General features: G+C 47.3%; 2 protein-coding genes across 11 annotated transcripts in view; one reads left to right on the forward strand and one right to left on the reverse strand.

The window, feature by feature from the left end:
• HS3ST2 (heparan sulfate-glucosamine 3-sulfotransferase 2) overlaps positions 1 to 18,368 on the forward strand; it is a 101,991-nt gene that overhangs the window by 70,837 nt on the left and 12,786 nt on the right. The window lies entirely within an intron of this gene.
• The window catches only part of USP31 (ubiquitin specific peptidase 31), a 252,683-nt gene that overhangs the window by 25,379 nt on the left and 208,936 nt on the right, over positions 1 to 18,368 (reverse strand). For 2 of the 10 annotated variants that reach the window (XR_012376772.1, XR_012376781.1), the window contains 3 exons: positions 13,775 to 13,915; positions 10,097 to 10,170; positions 12 to 1,386 (listed from right to left, as the gene is read on the reverse strand). The gene's annotated coding sequence lies outside the window, so the exon portion shown is untranslated. Of the gene's footprint in view, positions 1 to 11; positions 1,387 to 5,116; positions 6,051 to 6,574; positions 7,884 to 10,092; positions 10,171 to 10,491; positions 13,172 to 13,774; positions 13,916 to 18,368 lie in introns of those variants that run through there. The other 8 variants (XR_012376776.1, XR_012376773.1, XR_012376775.1 and 5 more) reach the window with 7 other exon arrangements.

Genomic DNA, 18,368 nt, shown 5'->3' on the forward strand with positions numbered 1-18,368 from the left:
GGATGGATGATGGATGGGTGGATGGATGATGGATGGGTGGATGGATGGGTGGGTAGATGGATGGATGGATGATGGGTGGGTGGGTGGATGGAGGGATGGATGGATGTGTGATGGAGAGATGGATGGATGGGTAGGTGGATGGGTGGATGGATGGGTGGGTGGATGGATGGATAGATTCCTGGATGTGGGTTTTATTTCATTAGGACAAAGCTGGCCTTTGATCTACCCCCATAGCCATCTTTTATTCATAAATATCTCTTTAATGAAATCTTGGCCTATCACTCTGCCCAATTTGTTTCAGATTTCCTCTTCAATAACACTGTAGACTGTGCATTGCCTATGACAATTCTGTCTTCCATGTCGCCTCCTCCCTCATCAGTTCAGTGTTGTGGACCCTTCCTTGAGAAGCCCAAGATCAGATTCAAGTGTGTTCTGATTTTAATTTTCTATGTCACTAATTCTGCTCTTTCTTGCTACCAGTGTCATTTGCTGATACATTTTTAGCTTCTCTGCAGTACCATCTTACCTCATTCATACCGTTTTTTTCTTATCCTGTTGTCTTTTCCTGTCTTCCTTGGTCTTTTCACCCAAGCCTATACCCACCTCTTGACCTTCTGCTCAAATGTCCCCTCCAGGGTCTCTCTGGCCACTCAGTTCCCTTGTTATGCTTGTTCTCCTTTTCCTTCACCCCACATTGTAATTCCGCATTTATTTGTCACCTCTCACACCAGATTAGAGGCTTCATGCTACATCTGTTTTATTTAGAGCCATGCCTCAGCGCCTAGTGCAATGGCTAGCAAACAGTAGGCACTTAATAATTGTTTGTCAAATGAGTATAGGTCCACATCACTCTGGCTTGGATTCCCTTCGGCCCAGCATTGCTTTGAGCCAGAGGATCCCAGACTTCAGTCATCAAAGGATCTCCTTTCTTCCGTATTCATGTGCCATTTGTACTATTATTTACTGAACATTCGTCTTTAGATCAGTTCACATTTTCTGCGTTCGCCGCGTAGTTAAGCCTCACCCTCAGCAATGAAATCTGTGAAACGAAGGTGGTGTGCTAGTTCCAGTTTTCTAAAATACATTAAAATGAACACATAACTGTAACACAGGTAAGCTCTGTCTGTGAATTGCTTGCACGTGACGGATGAGCAGTGACTGCACTTGGAGAAGCCCTTTCTATAGAAGAGCTTGGCCTGCTGGGTTTCCTCAAGGAGCTCAGGTCTTCTCGATCCGGGTGCTGATTCCCTCCCGTGTTCTCCATTTGAGCCGGCGTGAGTCATTGGTTTTTGGCTGCCTCTAACGGGATGGCACAGGGATGCGGACCAGAGATACCACAGTCAGCAGGGATGACACCATCCTTTCCTGATGGGGTTTGCAGACTGACTGGGGAGAAAGGCATTAGATATACAACCAGATAAGCAAAATGATGACAGATCCTGCTTAGAGCTTTGCAGGAAATAAACCACGGGGTGTAGAGAGTGATATCTGAGAGTCGTGACAGGTAAACAGAGACTGGAGGAGAAAAGGACTGAGCCATGGGAAGACCAGGGAAAGTGCCCCAGGCAGGAAGAAGAGCAAAGGCCTGGAGACAGGAAAAGGTAGAACTGGACAAGACAAGAGCATCTGCTAGCTCATCGTGCTGGAGCATCCTGAATGCTTTCCAGATCTGAAATGCAGAGCTGGACTGTCTACACCATAGCCTGGATAAGAATCCAGGTCTGTACAGTTTGGGCAGGCCTTAGACCGTGCAGAAGTATTACTGACTCATCATACACGTGGCGTTGGGCACAGCAGAGGCCTGGATGATATGTGAGGAGCAGACTGACTTCCCAGCAGCCCTGTGCACAGTTTTCCTTACTCCCTGCATGATCAGAAAGCCAGCCCCCACTAACCCTTTGCAACCATGGAGCTTAATGTATTCTGGAACACTTGCATGTGTGGGGGGGGCAAGATGGAAAGGACTCCTGTCTGGGGCTAATTTCTCCCTGCATGGGAGGGGAGCATTGCAGAGGGGCAGGCTGCAGGGGGCAGCGGGGTGGGGGGGGGGGGATGTGGGGAGCTCACTCCAACAGCTGCAGTTGGATCACCTCCCACGAGGGGGCACTGTGATGCTGCAGGAAGTGGGGCAGGCTTGCAGCTCCGCCCTGCAAAACTTAGTAGCCCCAGGGACTCTGGAGTGTGAGATTGTAAAGCTTGGTGTTAAAAAATAACATAAACTCATTGACTCACCCAATTATCAGCTGGAGAGTTTGCAGATGCCTGGGGAGCATTCAGAACTGGGAGGGCCTGACAGGTCCTTAGAATGGACCCTGGCAGAGGTGGAGGGTGGAACCTCCATGGCCGTTACAGGCAGAGAACACTGGAAGGTGGAGATGGAGACACTGGCTTCAGAGGCCACTGGGCTGACACCTGCAGCCTCAGCCTGGGGTTGGTCATTGTGGAAAACCCTATGTGTTTGGTAGCAGGATAGTGAGGACATTCCATCCGAACGGCTTCTCTCTGGAGTATGATGTGAGCTCGGCAGCAGACGGGCAGGCAAGGGCAGGCTCTGATCACTGGCAGAGGGAGGAGAAGGTCTGAACTCATCATCACGCAGAGTGGGAGAGTGGGAGAGTGGCTCGGCCAGAGGAATGCGGTGGAAGTGCCTGCTGGGCGGAGGCCCCCTTGTGTTGGGGCAGTCAGACATTTGTAGAGGAGCCAATCTGCCGGCTTCACCTGCCCTTCAGGAGTGCTCTGCCCCCCCACCCTTCCTCTCTCTACTTTCACAGAGATTGTCTTTGAGAAACTGTGAGGGGGTGAAGATCCCCTAAGCCACCACTTGGTACCATCACTGGTAGCCTTGGTCCCCCTTGGTGGCCCCCAGGTGCTGGTACCCCTGGGGAGGGTCACACGAGAGCGAGCTGGCTCGGAATGGACTAGAAGCCGGTGCCTCGCTCGAGGAGAAAAGTGCTGAGCTGCTCCCTGCAGCTCTGACCATGGACAAGGAAGCCGTGCCTGCTCCTGAGCTGGCTGGGGCCAGCGTCAGAGGAGACTGGGTGGGAGGTTACCAGCTGGATTTGCTTATGGACTAGATGTGGGAGCTGCTGGGGCAACTGGTGGATAGTGGGATCATTAACTGAGGCACGAGGAGGGAAATGGGAAGTGGAGGGAAAATCTCTTAAATATGTATGGACAAGACCAAAAGATGTTCCCAAAGCCAGGACAAAACACATTTCTCACGAAGTAGGGAGTGGGTGCCTCTGATACCACGGGGAAGTGTGACAAGACCAGGACAGAACTGGGATTGCTGTTTGGGGGTGTCCTCAGGGAGCGCTGCTGCACAGGGTGATGGGGTGGATGGCAGAAGGGACACGTCGGGGATGCATGTGAGGAGGGCAGGTGGAGCCACTGAGCTTTATTTCAAGAACTTGGGGGAGAAATGGAGATAATAGGACTGTGGCAGGAGAGGGTGAAGGGACGGGTGATTAGCTTTTTAAAAATCAAAAAGACTTGAACTCTACAGCATGGTGACTACAGTTAATCATATGGTATATTTGGAAGTTGCTAAGAGACTAGATCTTAGAAGTTCTCATCAGGAGAAAAAAATGTCACTGTAGTGATGGATGCTAACTAGACTTATTGTGATCGTTTGGCGGTATATACATATAGCGAATCACGTTGCACACTTGAAACTAATGTTATATGTCAGTTACATCTCAATAAAAACTAAATAAATAAAAAGAAGAAGAGCGAGCTAATTCCACTGAATGCAGTGAACGTTTGCTGGGTATGCGCCTTGTGCGCCTATCACCAGGACTCCTATAAGACCTTGCTCCTGCCATGGTGGTCCGTGCACTAGCAGGTCAGCCTCGCTGCAGAGCTGGTCAGAAATGCAGAGTCTCAGGCCCCCCCAGACTTACCTAGTTAGAATCTGCATCCCAGCAAGCCACCGCCCCCCACAGAGAGGTTCAGATGCACATTAAAGTGTGAAAAGCACTGATTTAAGGGGCCCACCCCCAGGGAAAAGGGAGGGTAGGCTTCAGTGTGGGGAAGGAGCTAAGCCCAGACTGAGAAAGAAGGAATCCGGAGTTATCCCCAAAGAGCACCCCGAGAATGTCCCCACAGTCAGGCCACGCTAGCCACAGATAGTGCCTAAGAGATTGAGGTTCAGCTGCCTGGAAACTAACCGAGCTGTCCATGGAGCAGCAGAAACTATTCATCCAACACCCACAGTCACCCTCCCTCTCTTCTGAGCCAAGCGTCTTGAGAGGGGAGCTGAACATTCTGGGCCTCCCAGTGCCTGCTTCCCACCCACACCTCGGCTCCTCCAAACACGCTTCCTCCCCCTCACTCCACGGAACTGGAGTCATCTTCTTCCAAAACAGTTCTCAATGGAGACTTTTTAACATCCCTTTTTTTATTAGCTAGTGTTTTTTTTTTTTTTTTTAACTACAAAGAATACATAGTTATGGCAAAGAAAAATACACCGAGCACAGAAAGGGAAAGGTAGAAATCAAGTCTCATTCTGCCCTTCTGGGACCTCCAGAGTTCCCTGCATTCAGCCAGTGGGCAGGAGTGACAGTGAGGAGGACGCCTGTACTCTGTGAGCAGCTTGGCTGGAGGCTGACACTGTGCCTCTAACACCCCCCCCCCCCCCCCCCCCCCCCGTCCAGGGCAGGCACCAGGCACAGCACCCCACACGCACATGGCTGGCCGGGCAGCTGCCGTTGAGAAACAGCTCTATTCTGGCGGTAGGAGCAGGCATCTGGTCGGGCCTCCCCATCTCTGCCCCAGATGCTGCCGCAGACACCCACACACCCAGGCCTTCACCCGCCTGGACAGATAAACTCCCAGAAGTGGCATTGCTGGATTTAAGGGTGCATTTTCCATTTGGGAAGGTGATCTCTCATTGCTGTCCTGTGCCCACTGAAAGCCCTGCCTGCGTCGGAGAGTGCTGAGTTCAGCACACTGTGGCCAGCAGTAACTGTCAGCATTTTTGGAAAATATATTTTACCAGTATTAAAGGTGGATATTGTCTCATCATGGCTTTAATCTGCATTTCTTTAACTTTGCGAGAGATGGAGTATCTTTTTCATGTATTTATTTTATTTTTAAAAAGATTTTTATTTATTTATTTGACAGAGAGAGAGAGAGAGAGAGGGAACACAAGCAGGGGGAGTGGAAGAGGGAGAAGCAGGCTTCCCACGGAGCAGGGAGCCCGATGTGGGGCTCGATCCCAGCACCCCGGGATCATGACCTGAGCTGAAGGCAGACGCCTAATGACTGAGCCACCCAGGCGCCCTTTCACGTATTTATTTTAATCAAGCTTTTTTACTATTCACTCTTCACATGGCCTGTGTGCCTTCCTTCTACCGGCTGGTTCTCTCTTTCTTACTACTTTGTAAAAACTCTGAAACAAGTCACCCCTTTGTTTCTCAGGCTCACATGCCGCAAATATGTTTCCAAGGGGTCATTTTCCCTCTTTTCAATTTATGGTTCTTTTTTTCTCCATCTTGGAGACTGCCATTTTTCAGAGTCTAACTTTTCAGTTTCTTCCTTCATGATTTTTGTCTCATGCTTAGAAAGGCTGTCCTCGTGCCAAGATTAATTTTACATTCTCACGTTTTCTTCTAGTGCGAGAGTCACACTTGAATCCCGATTCTGTGACTTGTGGTTGCTTTAGCGATGACGTCCGTTCTCAGTGCCCCAGTTTCCTCCGCCCGCAGGCAGGAATTAGTGAGGCTGGCCGCCTCCTGGAGTTCATGTGGAGACCGAGGGAGGCGGCTCTCCCACAGAGCAGGCCCCAGGCCAGTGTGCAACAGGCGTGAGCTTATGTCCAGGGCACCAGGGACTGCATCCCTGTCGGCTTGGGCTGCCGTCACAAAACTACCACAGGGGCCGGGGGGGGGGGCACCGGGTGGTGCTTCGACAACAGGCATTTACTTCTCTCACTGCTGGAGGTTGGAGGTGCAACATCAGATTGCCGGCCCATCTGGTTCGGGGTGAGAAGTCTCTCCCTCGTTTGCAGACGGCCACCTTCCTGCCGGATCATCTCTCTTGCTTCTCTCCTTAGGATAGACTAAGTCCATCAGCGAGCGGTTGACTGTCATGACCTCATTACCTCCCACAGCCCCCGCCTCCAAAGATGGTCACGTGGGGGGGGGTGGGGGCGGGTAGGACTTCCAAGTATGAACTTGAAGGAGGATATAAACATTCAGCTCTTAGCAGACCATGCGAACGGCCAATGCATGCTGCACGTTTGTTGCTTTCTTTAAAAAAAAAGATCTAGAACGTGATGATTTCATATATGTATCCATCGTGAAATGATTGCCACAATCAAGTTAATTAACATATCCATCACCTCATAATAGTTACCGTGTGTGCGTGCGCACGCACACCAAGACTTAAGATCTATTCTCTTAGCAAATTTCAAGTACACAATGGAGTATTGTTAACTGGAGTCACCATGCTGTAACTAGATCCCCGGGACTTACTCAGCCTCTCACTGGAAGTTTGTACCCTTTCACTAACATCTCCCATTGCCCCCCCCCCCCCCCCCCCCCCCCCGCCCCTGGCAACCGCCCTTCTACTCTCTTGTTCTGTAAATTCGATGTTTAAGTGAAATCATATAGTATTTGTCTTTCTGTGTCTGGCTTACTTCTCTCAGCTGTAAAAACAAGAAGGCAATCCTGCCCCCTTGTAACAGCGTGGGGTGAACCTGGGCCACATTACGCTCAGTGAAATAAGCGTGTGCCCATTTCTGTGGATTCCAGATCCCATGCTCACAACCAGCCACTAGAGGTGTCCACTACTCCCAAACATCTCTGTAGGGACATGTCATGCAAGGAGGGTCCTTGTCTGGTCTCTGTCACATGGCAGGATCCAGGACAAATTCCGTAATGCACGAGATATGGAAGACAGAACAGGCTGCCCTGGTTAAACTTGCACACCAAGGGTCTCAGTAGAAGAGGCAGGTGTGGGGTTAACTGTTTTCTGCCTTTGCCCCGAGGGACATGCCAGGGCCTGGGTGTATGCTCCAGGGAAGGGGCTCTGACCCCACACCTCCAGCAGCTTCCCTTCTGGGGAGGGGTGAGCACAGCCCTGGTGGCTGGGGGATCGTCATACTACTGGGATGCCAGGCAGGCTGGGCTCAGGAGTTATCTGGGAAGGCCCACTGCCTGGCACCTTGATGACCTGTGGGGGAAACTGGGCTCAGGCCAAGCCCCTCTGGCCGGAGGGAAGAAGCCCTCAGCCCTTGTGGGAAGCCAGGTTCAGGTACTGGCCCTCACACTGGGAAAGGAGGACCCCCCAACCCCTGCTTCCACGAGACTGTTAATTCCTTGAGGACAGAGGCTACACCTTGCTTATCTTTGTATCCCTGGCATACAGTAGGTGCTTCATGAATGCTTGTTTACTGAATGAATACATGAGCGCCTACCAGGCCTAGGCCGAGCGTCATTGACATAGAGATGTGACAGTCATGATGTCCGCCTTCCACGACCTTACACTCTAGGGCTCTGATAGACACAGATAATGTGTGAAATGGGGGCTCTGTCTGCAGTGGGCACCATGGAATCACAAGGGTAGCAAATACGTACGTCTTCCGGGAAGGGGGAGCAGAGGGAAAGCTCCCTGGTGGAGGTGATGATGAGCTAAGATCTGAAGTTCTGCCTGACAGGCTCCCGAGGGCTTCACAGCATGTGAAAGGTCCCTGAGCCTGAAATATAGTCTTGTGGGGAGAACCCTGAAGGGTCCAGTCTGGCCAGAGCCCAGGGTGGCCACAGGCCAGATTAGGAAGAGCCTTTATCCTGTGAGCAATGAGGAGTTGCTGATGGAGTTCAAGCTGGGACTTCACGTTTTGCTCCTGGGTCCCATCAGTGTAAGGATTCTGAGCTGTGGACCTGGAAGGAAGGGGTCCTCACTTATCCTGTCACCCAGATGAAGATAAACGACCACCGGGGCTGGGCCTGCACTTGGCTTGGCATGCGGGGGGTGAGCAGCTTCCCTTGTAAGAACCCGTTCCTTGCAATAAAGCCTTTTTCCTCCTCTTCCACTCTTAATTATCCCTCTGGAGACCACAGTGATTTTCAAGGAGCCTAGTTGCCCAGTTAGGAGCTAATAAATCACCAAAGTCCCCCAGGCAGCTGGGCCTTCCAGAACGAATACGTGGAGTGTATAGATTTCATAGAAAATGAAACCTTCCAGAGAGTATTACCGGTCACAGGCAGGCCCAGCTGACAGGCTCCCATGTGCTGACATGCAGAGGACGTCCCTGGTGTGGACGGCAGGGGGGCCAGGAGCGGCCTGCGCCCCACCAGATAGCTCAAACAACATCCTCTCCAGAGAGCCTCAGGCTGGCAAGAGAGTATTTAGATTTTTTTTTTTTCTTTTTTTGGTAGGGTCCTCAGGAAGAAGGTAACAGTAGAGACTTCTGTGGCACGGAAGAGACACACGTGTCCAGTGACACAAATCGCTCCTTCCTCACTCTTCCCACATGAAAGCCCTGGCTTCGTTTTTCCCTTGGACAGACATTTCCTGCTCCCCTACTAAGTGCCAGTCTCCTCCCTGGTGCTGAGAATAGTGAGCAAGAGAGACACCAAGCCTTTTCTCTTAGAACTTACAGTCTGTGCGTGGGGGCGGGGACAGGCAGAGACGTGAACATACACATTAGTATGTATTAGGAACGAGCATGAGCACCTTTCTGGTGAGAGTACGTGTTATTATGGTGGCTCTTCCCAGGCTTTTCTGAGGGCAAGAATCACGGGGGTGCTTTTTAAAAACGTAGATTCCTGCACTCCAAACCCACTGAATCAGAGTGTCCAGGGGAGAGGCCTGGAGTCTTTTCCTCTAAGGTGCACCCCAGCTGATACTCTTGAACAACTGTATTAAAGGCTCATTGGCTAAAAGGACATTCAGGCTGCATCAGTGGTTCTTGGCCCTGGGACGCACTGGGATCAATTGGGGAGCTTCAAAATTGCAGAGGTCCAGGCCCCACTTTCAGAGTCTCTGATTTAAATAGTCTGGTGTGGGGCCCGACCATTTAAATATCTCCAGAAACTCTGCAGGTGGTCTCAGTGGGCAGCAGGACTTTACCCCACCCCCACCCCCACCCCAGTCACACTGCAGACTGGCCACAGCCCGGTTCTCTCTCAACACTGCGGGAGCCTTGGGCGAAGGAGTGTGTGTGGTTGGCGAAACAGAAAGGGCACAAGATCCTTCTTACATCTCATTTTACCTTCTTACATGTGGAGGTTTGATTGAAGCCGAGCTTGGACCTCCCTCGGTCTGAGCCTGAGTACCTGTGGCCCTGATAAAAATCTTAAAAATGGCACCATGACCACCCCCTCCCTCCCAGGCCTGTCTGTTGAAACGTTCCTCTGCCCAAGGCCAGAAGGCCAAGAAAAGGCTGGGCTTCCTGAACGAACACTAGTAACTGCTGAGGACTCAAAATAACCTGTCAGTAGGTATTTGCCTTTGACACTGGATCTTTGACCCATGTATTGAGCACCTGTAGTATACCGGGTGTTGTGCTAGAAGGTAAAAACTAACGAGAAAGCTGCCCAAGTGGCTGACCATGAGTTGATATAAGTGAATGCATATCTGATAAGTTCTGCATGATGGTATGAGGGTGTTGGTAGTTGGATGCACCAAATGCCCTGAAATTATAAGAAAGGGTTCACAGATGGTGTGACTTGTAGTTTGGACTTGGAAGGATGAGTCAACGTTCTCCAGGATGAAAGAGACAGGAAAAATGATCCAGAGTCTTAACAAAAACAAAAAACTCAGCAAGTTGCAAAACACATGACAGAGCACAATGTGTTTGAGAAGCAGATTTTGTATTCAGCATGACACGAGCATCAGGTTGCCAGGAAGTGGCAAGAGATTAATTCTGGAAAGGTAAGGCAGTGGCCTTGAGTACCAAGTCAAGGAATAGTCAAAAGAATAGTTGATGGTTGACAAGATTGGATGTGCTTTAGAAAGATTTCCCTGGCAGACGCAGGATGCAGAATGGACAGAGGGAGGAGAGTAGAAACGTGGAGTCAGGGAGAAATAGATGATAAGCCAGAGGCTGTGCGAGCACGCTGGGAGACCAGGGGGCTCCTTGGGAACTTACCAGAATGATGCGAGGAGGAGTCAGGAATGACCCTGAGGGTTTCTGCTTTGTGAGTGGATTCAAGGTGGTATCATCTGCAAGCACAGGCAAAAGAGAGAAGTGAGTTTGGGGAGAAAAATGGGGCATTCAGCTGTCGAGGTATGCTGTCCAGTCCACAGATGGTTGGGCATTCCAGGCTAGAGCATGGGCGAGTCGGATCTGCCATTACAGACTTGTGTCTGCAGCTCCTCGGTGCTGGTTAAAGGCTGGGGGAGGAGTGAGGTCATCCGGGGAGATCATGTGGAATGGGGGGAGGTGTTGGGAAGATCCACAATGGCTCCCTGCCCTGCCCTCATGGAGTTTATAATCCAGTGGGGTGAGCAGGGCTTCAACAGGGAGGAAGCCAGGTTGTAAAAAGATAAGATTTGGATTCTCAGGGTGTAAGCAACAGAAACCGAGGCTCACGAACTTAAACTAGTAGTACTTTATTGGAAGGACATGTGGGGACTCACAGAACACAGAGGAAAATGGAAGAACCAGGTCTCAGAAAGGACAAGAACAAGGGCGCCTGGGTGGCTCAGTCCGTTAAATGTCCGACTCTTGGTTTCGGCTCAGGTCATGATCTCAGGGTTGTGAGATTGAGCCCCACATTGGGCTCAGCATGGAATCTGCTTAAGATTCTCTCCCTCTTTCTCTGCCCCTCCCACACTTTCTCGCACTCTTTCTCTCTTAAAATAAATCTTAAAAAAAAAAAAGAAGAGAAGAAAAGAAAAAGGACGAGAATGAAGACAGCCAAAGGGATTTGGTAGGAAAGGCTGGTGAGCAGGCTCTTCCAGGCTCCTGTGCCTGGTTGGAGGATTCAGTCCCACAGTTCCCAGTCTTTATGACACAATTGGCACTGATTGCCTTAACTTCAGTCACGCACCCACCCCCTTGGCCTGCCAAGATTTTATCCAAAGCGGGAGTGGGAGTTCTTCAAAGAGAAATCTGGGGGCTGTTGCCAGATGTAGGGAAAATTGCCACTGAGCAGGTTACACTAACAGATGGGAGGTGAGTGAGTCCAGACTGGGGGTGTCAGACAGTTCTTCCAGTAATTTTTGCAGAGTTACATAGTAAAGAAAGGAGGCCAGAGCTGAGAGAGAAGAGTTTGGCTATTAGCAGCTGGAAACAGGTAAGCAAAATTTAAACAAAGACGTGAAGAGGGAAAATGAGCCTCGAGGAAAAGTCCAATGCCCCCCAACACCTGCCTGGGCACAGAGCAGCAGGGTATATGTAGAGTCTCCTTGCACATGCTCATCCCAGGCCCCCCGTAGCCTATCCTGATGACCTGAAGAGAAACCGATATGGAAGGGATGGAGAAAATGCACTGGGCCCAGGAGCCATTTGACTCATGGCGCCATGACGCTTGTGTGATGTTGTTTGCAGTCTGGGGTGAGAGTCTCCTTAGTGTCTGAAACTTGGTTTTGCCGCTGAGACGCCAGTTAGGACTGGGAAGGATGGGACTTCCCTTTAGGGCACACTTAGGGGCATGATGTGGTACTCCGAGATCACTGGACTTGGTCAGAATTTTCCCAGACTGGTAACAGAGAGATGTTCGTTGGTGCTCCTGGCAAAAGTATCTCTCCTTAGTCAAATAAGCTTGGGAATGCTGTACCCACAAATTTCTCTCTTGGGTATTCGTTAGTATGTTAAAGGGTATTGCAAAGAAATCTATTTAGTAGCTTGTCAAGTCAGCCTTCTGTGTTGGAGAAAACCTTTATATCAACAGCTCCCATAGAGTTTGGAAAGTCCTTAGCTTGTAGCACACCACCACATCTATATAATGCTGTCTGCTCTTGTCCTTAAAGCCAACGCCTAATTACAGGGTATGCCAGGGTCAGAATAGAATTTGCCATATTTCTAAGGAAATCCAGCCAAGGAATTCTGTTCATGTGTACTTGTGATTGCTAATAATGATAATCCTATTTTTTAAAAATAATCGGCCTACTCAGCATTAATAAATCTTAAACTTTCAACTCACAAGGGTCCATTCTAGACCTTGAGCTTGGAAGCAGGCTAACAGTTATGTCCGTGTGTTAGGTCACAGCGGATTTGCAGATTCCGGGGGAGGCACCAGGGGAAGGGATCTGAGAGCACAGGTGGACAGGTGAGCCCACCTTGTCCTCTGAGACCAGTGGGAGGGACGCAGGATGGGTACAGAGAACAGTCCGAAGGTGGAGGAGGGGAAGGCAGAAGGAGCTGATGTGTGTGGTGGGGAAGGAATGGGAGTAGAGTTGAGGACTCCTGGTGAGAATGTGGAGCACTTATTAGGAAGAACCGTAGGGGGTTCTGAAAAGACAAATATAAACAATTACTGAGCAGTGTTTGAGAGTTCCATTGCAACCCGAATTAATGAGCATATCCAGGATCCAGCTGTCAGGGTCAGTAATGTTCTCTGCTGCTGTCTGTTAGTCCAAGGAGAGGATGCAAGGTGGAAAGGACGCATTGCTAGAGATGGGAGAACACCTACCACAAGGAAATGGATGAGGAGGAAGATGCTCATGACCATGACCTGGTGCTACTGTGGTGGGTATTTGTGGGTCCAGAGCAGGCATGGAGGACCATGAAATCAAGGGATTCATAGATGGATTTGAAGATCAGGTGTAAGGAGTTTGAGACTGTTAAATCAAGGTGGAAAGAAGGTTATAGTCTGTATTTGTTTGCTGGGCAAACTGTGTGGCTGAAACCAGTAACCTCTGGTGATGGCCAGCAGCCCTTGGCAGTTCCTGCTTGTACATCCATCACCCCACGCTCTGCCTTCATCTTCACATCACCGCCTTCTCTGTCTCTTCTTCCCTGTTTATCCCTTATGAGGCTGCTTACTGCTCGTTGGATTAGGGCCCACCCGGATTCATCTCGAGATCCTCAACTGACTTAAATCTGCAAAGACCTTTTTTCCAAGTAAGGTCACATTCATAGGTTCTGAGTGGACATATCTTTTAGAGGGTCACCATTCGACCCCCTCCACAGGCCCAGAATGGAATTTCAGGATGAACCATTTCAGAATCAGGGCAATTCCAATGACAAAACCCAGCATATGGCCATGAGGAAGAGTTTCTAAAAGGAAAGAGAAAGTGGAGATTTTGGTTAAAGAGCTGTGAAGCTGGGTTATTGGATGGAGTAGATGATGGGAACTGGGAAGACTATGACCAGGAGCCAGGGCTGTAAGCTCCAGAGGAAGGTGAAGATGAATGCTTTGGGGGTAGGTGAGTTACAGTGGGGAAACGATGGTCTAGTGGGGATTCTCAGCTCTGCCTCCACATTGGAACCATCTGAGAGCTTTTTAAAAAAGTACCCACCCCGTATATTTCTAATCAGTTGGTCTAGGATAGACCCCAGACATCTGCGTTTTTTTAAATTCCTTGGGTGGTCTAAAGTGTAAAACATGACCTTCAGAGAGAAGTAGCAAGTGGGCTACTCTCTCTGAAGGTCATGTTTTACACTTTAGACCAAGGAGTATTCCCCTCCATCAAGGCCTAAAGCCAAGGAGTATTCCCCTCCATCAAGGCCTGAAGGAGACGCATCAGGGAAGGAGACTTCAGAGCTTCCCACCATCGTCCCTTAAAGTCTCAAGCAGAACCAGGAAATTAAACAGTAAGGGAGCAAGAGGTTGAGCAGAACCAGGAAATTAAACAGTAAGGGAGCAAGAGGTTGCCTTACCTGGCTTCTGGCTGAGGTCCTGAACCACCTGGAGTTCCATGCTATTTCAGGCTTATACCAAGGATGTATTTCAGATATGTTCTAGCAGAAAAAGACATCAGAACTTGTTTCTAAAACACTTGCTGTTCCTGCAAAACACGCCTTTCCCCCCCAAAAAAAAGATTTTCTTAACATGTTTGAAGAAATATCTTTTGCCAGAAGAAAGTTCAGTGCTTCCTTTTGTATTTTTTGAATATGTAATCAATAAATACTTTAAAAATTGTAAGCATAAAAGGTTATACAATAAAAGTAATTCTCATTTATCCCTGACCTTCTCACTCTGCCCCCACCTCAAGACCCCTCCCCAGAAGCAGCCATTTTTATCCGTCTGTTGTGTGTCCTTCCTGAGGTGAACATGCTATTTCTTGCCTTTTTTCCTTTAACACTGTATCTTGGAAATTATTCCCTTTTTGTATGCAACAGATATGCCTATTTCTATTAATTGGCTACTCCACCATTTATTTAAGCCATATTGATGAACCTTTAGGTGGTTTCCTCTCTTAAAGCAAACCTGTTAAAGATTTTTAAAAATGTTTTATTGTTATGGTAATCACTATACATTACATCATTAGTTTTTGATATAGTGTTCCATGATTCATTGTTTGTGTATAACACCCAGCGCTCCACACAGAATGTGCCCTCTTTAATACCCATCACCAGGCTAACCCATCCCCCCACCCCCCTCCCCTCTAGAACCCTCAGTTTGTTTTTCAGAGTCCATCGTCTCTCATGGTTCTTCTCCCCCTCCGACTTACTCCCCTTCATTCTTCCCCTCCTGCTATCTTCTTCTTCTTCTTTTTTCTTAACATATATTGCATTATTTGTTTCAGAAGTACAGATCCGTGATTCATCAGTCTTGTACAATTCACAGCACTCACCATAGCACATACCCTCCCCAATGTCTATCACCCAGCCACCCAATCCCTCCCACCCCCCACCACTCCAGCAACCCTCAGTTTGTTTCCTGAGATTAAGAATTCCTCATATCAGTGAGGTCATATGATACATGTCTTTCTCTGATCGACTTATTTCACTCAGCATAACACCCTCCAGTTCCATCCACGTCGTTGCAAATGGCAAGATCTCATTCCTTTTGATGGCTGCATAATATTCCATTGTGTATATATACCACCTCTTCTTTATCCATTCATCTGTCGATGGACATCTTGGCTCTTTCCACAGTTTGGCTGTTGTGGACATTGCTGCTATAAACATTGGGGTGCATGTACCCCTTTGGATCCCTACATTTGTATCTTTGTGGTAAATACCCAGTAGTGCAATTGATGGATTATATGGTAGCTCTATTTTCAACTGTTTGAGGAACCTCCATACTGTTTTCCAGAGGGGTTGCACCAGCTTGCATTCCCACCAATAGTGTAGGAGGGTTCCCCTTTCTCCACATCCCCGCCAATATCTGTCGTTTCCTGACTTGTTAATTTTAGCCATTCTGACTGGTGTGAGGTGGTATCTCATGGAGGTTTTGATTTGGATTTCCCTGATGCTGAGTGATGTTGAGCACTTTCTCATGTGTCTGTTGGCCATTTGGATGTCTTCTTTGGAAAAATGTCTGTTCCTGTCTTCTGCCCATTTCTTGATTGGATTATTTGTTCTTTGGGTGTTGAGTTTGATAAGTTCTTTATAGATTTTGGATACTAGCCCTTTATCTGATATGTCGTTTGCAAATATTTTCTCCCATTCTGTCGGTTGTCTTTTGGTTTTGTTGACTGTTTCTTTTGCTGCGCAAAAGCTTTTTATCTTGATGAAATCCCAATAGTTCATTTTTGCCCTGGCTTCCCTTGCCTTTGGCGATGTTTCTAGGAATAAGTTGCTGTGGCTGAGGTGGAAGAGGTTGCTGCCTGTGTTCTCCTTTAGGATTTGGATGGACTCCTGTCTCACGTTTAGGTCTTTCAACCATTTAGAGTCTATTTTTGTGTGTGGTGTAAGGAAATAGTCCAGTTTCATTCTTCTGCATGTGGCTGTCCAATTTTCCCAACACCATTTGTTGAAGAGACTGTCTTTTTTCCATTGGACATTCTTTCCTGCTTTGTTAAAGATTAGTTGACCATAGAGTTGAGGGTCCATTTCTGGGCTCTCTATTCTGTTGCATTGATCTACGTGTCTGTTTTTGTGCCAGTACCATACTGTCTTGATGATTACAGCTTTGTAATAGAGCTGGAAGTCCGGAATTGTGATGCCGCCAGCTTTGCTTTTCTTTTTCAATATTCCTCTGGGTATTCGGGATCTCTTCTGGTTCCATACAAATTTTAGGATTATTTGTTCCATTTCTTTGAAAAAGGTGGATGGTATTTTGATGGGGATTGCATTGAATGTGTAGATTGCTCTAGGTAGCATTGACATCTTCACAATGTTTGTTCTTCCAATCCATGAGCATGGAACGTTTTTCCATTTCTTTCTGTCTTCTTCAGTTTCTTTCATGAGTATTTTATAGTTTTCTGAGTACAGATCCTTTGCCTCTTTGGTTAAATTTATTCCTAGGTATCTTAGGGTTTTGGGTGCATTTGTAAATGGGATCGACTCCTTGATTTGTCTCTCTTCTGTCTTGTTGTTGGTGTATAGGAATGCCACTGATTTCTGTGCATTGATTTTATATCCTGCTACTTTACTGAATTCCTGGATGAGTTCTAGCAGTTTTGGGGTGGAGTCTTTTGGGTTTTCCACATACAGTATCCTATCATCTGCAAAGAGTGAGAGTTTGACTTCCTCCTTGCCGATTTGGATGCCTTTGATTTCTTTTTGTTGTCTGATTGCTGTGGCTAGAACTTCTAATACTATGCTGAATAGCAGCGGTGAGAGTGGACATCCCTGCTACGTTCCTGACCTTAGGGGAAAGAGCTTTTCCCCATTGAGAATGATATTCGCTGTATGTTTTTCGTAGATGGCTTTTATGATATTGAGGTATGTACCCTCTATCCCTATACTCTGAAGAGTTTTGATCAAGAAAGGATGCTGTACTTTGTAAAATGCTTTTTCTGCATCTATTGAGAGGATCATATGATTCTTGTTCTTTCCTTTGTTAATGTATCACATTGATTGATTTGCGGATGTTGAACCAGCCTTGCAGCCCAGGGATAAATCCCACTTGGTCGTGGTGAATAATCCTTTTAATGTACTGTTGTATCCTATTGGCTAGTATTTTGGTGAGAATTTTTGCACCCATGTTCATCAAGGATATTGCTCTGTAATTCTCCTTTTTGATGGGGTCTTTGTCTGGTTTTGGGATCAAGGTAATGGTGGCCTCATACAATGAGTTTGGAAGTTTTCCTTCCATTTCTATTTTTTGGAACAGTTTCAGAAGAATAGGTATTAATTCTTCTTTAAATGTTTGGTAGAATTCCCCTGGGAAGCCATCTGGCCCTGGGCTTTTGTTTGTTGGGAGATTTTTGATGACTGCTTCAATTTCCTTAGTGGTTATAGGTCTGTTCAGGTTTTCTATTTCTTCCTGGTTCAATTTTGGTAGTTGATACATCCTAGGAATGCACCCATTTCTTCCAGCTTATCTAATTTGCTGGCATACAGTTGCTCATAATATGTTCTTATCATTGTTTGTATTTCTTTGGTGTTGGTTGTGATCTCTCCTCTTTCATTCATGATTTTGTTGATTTGGGTCATTTCTCTTTTCTTTTCGATAAGTCTGGCCAGGGGTTTATCAGTCTTGTTAAATCTTTCAAAGAACCAGCTGCTAGTTTCATTGATCTGTTCTACTGTTCTTTTGGTTTCTAGTTCATTGATTTCTGCTCTGTTCTTTATTATTTCTCTTCTCCTGCTGGGTTTAGGCTTTATTTGCTGTTCTTTCTCCAGCTCCTTTAGGTGTAGGGTTAGGTTGTGTATTTGAGACCTTTCTTGTTTCTTCAGAACGGCTTGTATTGCTATATACTTTCCTCTCAGGACTGCCTTTGCTGTATCCCAAAGATTTTGAACAGCTGTGTTTTCATTTTCATTGGTTTCCATGAATTTTTTTAATTCTTCTTTAATTTCCTGGTTGACCCATTCATTCTTTAGTAGGATGCTCTTTAGCCTCCTTGTACTTGAGTTCTTTCCGACTTTCCTCTTGTAATTGAGTTCTAGTTTCAAAGCATTGTGGTCTGAAAATATGCAGGGAATAATCCCAATCTTTTGGTACCGGTTGAGACCTGATTTGTGACCTAGGATGTGATCAATTCTGGAGAATGTTCCATGGGTACTAGAGAAGAATGTGTATTCCATTGCTTTGGGATGGAATGTTCTGAATATGTCTGTAAAGTCCATTTGGTCCAGTGTTTCATTTAAAGTCTTTATTTCCTTGTTGATCTTTTGCTTAGATGATCTGTCCATTTCAGTGAGGGGGGTGTTAAAGTCCCCCACTATTATTGTATTGTTGTCAATGTGTTTGTATGCTTTTGTTATTAATTGCCTTATATAATTGGCTGCTCCCACGTTAGGGGCATAGATATTTACAATTGTTAGATCTTCTTGTTGGATAGACCCTTTAAGTAGGATATAGTGTCCTTCTTCATCTCTTATTACAGTCTTTGGTTTAAAATCTAATTTGTCTCAT

The sequence above is a fragment of the Callorhinus ursinus genome, unplaced genomic scaffold (assembly GCF_003265705.2).
Source record: "Callorhinus ursinus isolate GAN/ISIS: 27379988/994484 unplaced genomic scaffold, GSC_fseal_2.0 scaffold85, whole genome shotgun sequence".
Lineage (NCBI taxonomy): Eukaryota > Metazoa > Chordata > Mammalia > Carnivora > Otariidae > Callorhinus > Callorhinus ursinus.